Source organism: Rhinolophus ferrumequinum, chromosome 9 (assembly GCF_004115265.2).
Source record: "Rhinolophus ferrumequinum isolate MPI-CBG mRhiFer1 chromosome 9, mRhiFer1_v1.p, whole genome shotgun sequence".
NCBI classification, from domain to species: domain Eukaryota; kingdom Metazoa; phylum Chordata; class Mammalia; order Chiroptera; family Rhinolophidae; genus Rhinolophus; species Rhinolophus ferrumequinum.
The window spans coordinates 50884666-50890228 of NC_046292.1; the positions used below are offsets into that span (position 1 = coordinate 50884666).

Consider the following 5563-nt stretch of genomic DNA (forward strand, 5'->3'; position numbering starts at 1 on the left):
GTAATAGGTGGCAGGCCATCTTCCCTAGCTGCCAGCATCTAGAATAAAGGACGCTTTTTCTCCTCACCAATCCTTGTCCCTCTCGTGTTTTGGACTCTTTGGCAAGCTGCGCTGAACCTGGAGGGAAGTTGGCACACTGTCAACTGGGCCGAGCTACGCTGAGTTTCAGTTTCCTTTTCTCTTATCCTGAAGACTCGAGGTTGCTGAAGAATTTTCTGCTATGATTTTATGCCTGCCTAGCTGTCCAGGTAGAGCAGCTACCCTCAGCTTTAGCCCTCATACAGATTCTACAAACAGGTTGAGAAATATGGCAATGGCAACTTCTCTGACATGGATACAAGAAAAGAAACTGCAGATCGTTTTGGGAGGAAAGCAGTTTAGCCTTCTCTATAAGGCTAGTGTCCATGAATTCTCTACTAGCGATTTGTTTGAGATATGCTGTAATCAAGGGCCTACTCTAATAGTGATTTATGGTGATCATGTTATTGGGGTATATATATCAGAGAATTACCAGAGAGAAAAGCCAGTTTCCATCCTGCTGTTTGCCTTTCAAGAGACTGAAATTTCAGGATGTAAAATCGGACCATATAGACGAGTTAAATTGTTTGGTGAAAATACATGTCACTATAAGAATTTGGAATTCCACATAAATGTACAGAAAAAAGAGGTGACTATGAACTTAAAAATAATTTAAAAATTAAAACTACCTGAATGCCACAATATTTCCTTGCAAAAATGTGGAGTTGTTCGATGTGAAGATTTATTGGACACAAGGAAGATAAAAGGGGTCACTGAGCTCCGGGAACTTACAAACCATATAGAGACCTAGTTCACCAAATACGAATTCTGCTCCTGGGTCCAATTGGAGCTGGGTAGTCTAGCTTTTTCAACTCAGTCAAATCTATTTTCCGAGGCCATGTAACCCACCAGGCTTTGGTGGGCTCTGATACAACTGGGATAACTGAGCAGTGCAGGACACATTCCATTAAAGATGGGAAGGATGGCAAGTCCCTGCCATTTACTCTGTGTAACTCAATGGGGCTGGATAAGGAAGAAGGAATGTGCATGGGTGACATACTCTACATCGTAAAAGGCCACATTTCTGACACATACCAGTTTAATTTCACGAAACCAATCACACCAGGTCATGGTAACTATAATGACTTCCCATTGCTGGAGGACAGACTCCATTGTGTGGCAGTTGTATTTGAGCTAACTCTGTTGAAGAGCTCTCTAGTGAGATGGTAGCAAAGATCAAAAGAATTCGAAGAGAGATGATAAAGCGTGGTACAGCACATGTGGTTTTGCTCACTCATGTGGATAACATGGATCTGATTAGTGAAGGCGACCTTATAGATGTATACGGAAGTGTGCCTGTGAGGCTCAAGCTAGAGGCAGCCCACAGAGAACTTGGATTTGCTCTTTCTGACATCTTGGTGGTCAGTAATTACACTTCGGAGTGAGATCTGGACCCTGTAAAGGACATTCTGATCCTCTCTGCTCTGAGACAGATGCTGTGGGCTGCAGATGACTTCTTAGAGGATTTGCCTCTTGAGAAAATAGCTCTCCTACCTCTGAGTCCCTCTTAATGTTTATGGTCAGTGATATGTAGAGATCTCAGAGGCAAGTAAGTTACCAGGTGTGCAAGAGAAGAAAATGACTATGTGAACCCTTCACACATTAATAAGTTTTATCTCATCATAGAAGAGCAAAAATTGAAAAATGAGAAAACACACGATAAAGAGAAGTAGCTGGAAATGAAGGGTGTATTTTATTTATGGCTGGGATGAAGATTCACAAAAATTATAATATCTATAAATGATTAGGAATAAAGGGATTTAAAGATTATAAAAACAATCATAATTTTTTGGATTTATGTTCTATATCTGTGAAAAATTAAAGTTTCTTCTTATAAAAAGAATAAGTGACAGACACATACGTTTTCAGAAAATAAAGGGAATAAAGAGCACATTGGTATCATTATCATAAACACACGATCAGTAACTTCAGTGACTTTTTCCAAGTTGATCAAAGGTCTCATGTAGATGCACTCTGTAGTAAATATTTTACTTTTAATTTCTGCCCAGATAAAGTTTGTTCCTTTTGGTAACACAGAACAATACCATTTCTGTGAGAGTTACAAATTACCATTGATTAATTACTGGACCTGAACCTTTTCCAGTTCACACCTTTCTCTTGCTGTTACCTATTTTCTGCCACACACAGACTAACTAACTATTCACACTTATAAGTCTTGTTCATTTATCATTTTATTCAATGAATATTTACTTAGTGCCTTGTTAGTTATTTGTCACTGCCTACCTAGCAAATTATTTCAAAATTTAGTGTCTTAAACTAACATTTCTCATCTCACAGTGAGTCAGGAATCTAGGAATGGCTTAACAGAGTCCTTTGCTTCAGGGTGTCTTACAGACTATAATCAACATGTTAGCTAGAGTATATTCATCAAGATTCAACTAGGGAAGGATTCTGTTTCCAAGCGTATTCACGTAGGTGTTGGAAATCCTTTTTTCATGGACTATTTATTGTACAAAGTCTCAGGTTCTCAGTGGCTCTTGGTCACAGTTCTCCCTCAGTTCCTTGCCACATAGGCCGATCCAACATGACGGCTTATTTCCTCAAAGTATGTAAGCCAAGGCAGCGATGGAAAGAGAAGACCAGCAAGATGGATATCTCTGTTTTATAAACCTAATCACAGAAGTGACATCACATCACTTTTGTCATAATCTCTTTATTAGAAGCAAGTTCCTAGGTCCAGCCCCCATTCAGGGGAGGATATAACACATGAGTATGACCACGGGGAAGTGGGGGCCATTGGGATCCTTAGAACCTGTAAACATTACCTGATATGGCAAAATAAGAGTCTTTGCAGATGTCATTAAGGATCTTGAAATGGGGAGATTGTCCTGGATTATCTGGGTGGACCCTAAAAACAATACATATATTCTTATAAAAGCGAACCAGAGGGAGATTTTATACAGAGAGCAAAAGGAGATGTGAAGGGGGAACACAAATTGAGATGATGCAGCCTTAACCCGAGGAATATCAACAGCCGACAGAAGCTGGAGGAGGCAAAGGATCTATTCTCCCCTACCGCCTCCAGAGGGAGGAAGGCACGGCCAACATTTTGATTTTGGCCCAGTGGTACTGATTTTGGACTTCTAGCATCCAGAACTATGAAAGAATAAATATATGTTGTTTTAAGCCACCAAGTTTGTGGCAATTTGTTACAGCAGCTGCAGGAACATAATATGGGACCATGTCAGAATCCGCTTACCATAGTGCCATTTGTGTGTGTGTGTGAGTGTACCAGTGTATTGTTCAGGAGTCTTTCACATTCAGCTAACAGAAAGTCATCCTTAAATTAGCCTAAACAAGAAACATTTGTATTAACTCACATAAGTGAAAACTCCCAGGTCAATTTAGTTTCAATTACTATCCACACTTGGGACTCAAGTAATGTCATATATCTTTCTTTATTGTTACTTTTATACTTAGGCTGAATACGAATTGTTGCTGAAATGCAGCTGAAAAATGACTGACAATAGTTCCTGCCTTACATACTATTCTGAGCAGAAAGAGTAATTCTTTCTCCCCAAGTGTATCCCTCATAAATCCCAAGAGCAATTCTCATTGGCTGTGATTGAGTCATACGCCATTTATGAAGCCAATCTCTGTTTAGAGGTATATGATAGTCTTAGTTCAGGCTAGTTGCTATATCCCCATTGGAGGTGATGTTAGCTTCACCAAACTCATGGATTAAGAGAAGAGGAGTGATTTCTTAATACAAATTAGAAGCTGTTATTGGAACAAGAATGGATAGATCCTGGATAGGTTAAAAAAAGGGAGGGCGGAGGGTGTTATATTTCATTCAGTGCTAGTGAGAAGTAGAGATGAAAAAATCAATTTCTTTTTCAAGTAGTTTAGAGTCTAAAGTTTGGTGAAAAACACTAAAAACAATTATTATAATGTATCAAATAATTTCTCAGAAACCAAGCTTAAACAATATCATGGATACAGATAACATACATACGTATAGATTTATGTACATTCTACTTTAAGCAAGTTCCTCAGCCACTTTCTTGATACTCCCTGGAAACATCACGCTGTTTTACATCTCAGAACCTTTGGGAAGTAGTATAATATATTGTTTAAAAGCATTGGTTCTGGGGTCATACTCTCTTGATTTAAATCATGGCATTACCATTTTCTAGTTCCTTGATCTTTGGCAAGTTATTTAACTAGATTTAGCATCTTAGTTTTTACAATTGAAAACTGATTACCTACTATTTAAGATTTTTTTCTAAATTGAGATTCAATGAGCTGGTTCATGCTTAGAATTTTAGTAAAATGCCCAGCAGTTACTCCATAAGTATTATCTCTCAGCTTTGCTGGGCCTAAAATTTCTTCCTGTTTTCTCTCTTTCCAGTGAATTCCTTTATCTTAAAGGAGTAGATTAACTCAGCTCTTCTTTGAAGTCTTGTCTCACAACTTTCTTAACAGTTTCCCTTGGTTTCACTTCTATTATTATACTCACCATATAATCTTATAAACATGTGCTTTTTCAACTGTTTTTCTCTTGGTAAACATTCAGAGCTTGACAGTGGGTCCTCAGTAGGTGTTCATTAAAATTTTCATGAAATATTATCTTACGAAAAGGGTGGTAAAGCCATTGCTCACATTGCAAATCCCTGGGAATCAGAATATATTTATTCTCCTTGGACTATACCAGAAGTTCACATAATGGTCTCTACAGTGTAATTAATTCATATATTTCTTCATCGAATTCATGTATTTCTGATATAACAGAGCATTGTTGCATATCAGAATATTAGTAAGAAATAATATTGTTTGCAAAGTACATGAAGTGTTTTAGTGACTAAAAGTTATTTTCACTGTTGTTCAATGATGTAATTCTTCTCAACTGACATTTTTGTTTTGAAAAAAAAATCAAACCATGCAAATATTTACCTTCATGATATGTTTGATTTCCCTTTGTAAATAAGATTGATAACTAAAAGGTAAGCTCTGTGTTTGGGTGTGGGGGAGAGAGAGAGAGAGAGAGAGAGAATATGAGAGAATGAGAATGAAAGAGAATCTGAAGGGGAAAAAAAAGTCCTGGACTTGTCTGGTATTTGTTTGTCCCAGATACTTGTTTGAAAGGTTATATCCAGGGTTAATTAATCTGTGGCTGTACGCAACAATATGTATTATACTAAAGAAGAATATCACATTTGGATTTACCCCTCGTGGGGGATGGTGAATCAATATTTGTTGAATTCAATTGAACTGAGTTGGAAATCCTTCTTCTGTAACTTCTGTGTTATTTCTCAGGTTTAAGAGATCTAAGTTTGAAAAGCCTAATGAATAGTAACAACTGTAACTTCAAGTGCTTTTTTATCTTCGCTTTCTGTGCCTGCCTTTCCAGTGCTCTTATAAACACTCTTCTGACTTTGTTTATTAATCTCCAAGTAGCAATATTAGCAAATGGGGCCAACTCACAGATGGAAAGCTAGAACTCGGGCCAGACAGCTAACATATT

General features: G+C 37.7%; 1 pseudogene; it reads left to right on the forward strand.

Moving 5' to 3' along the window:
- Nucleotides 1-289: 289 nt before the first annotated feature.
- Nucleotides 290-1589, forward strand: LOC117027092 (interferon-induced protein 44-like; annotated as a pseudogene).
- Nucleotides 1590-5563: the final 3974 nt, after the last annotated feature.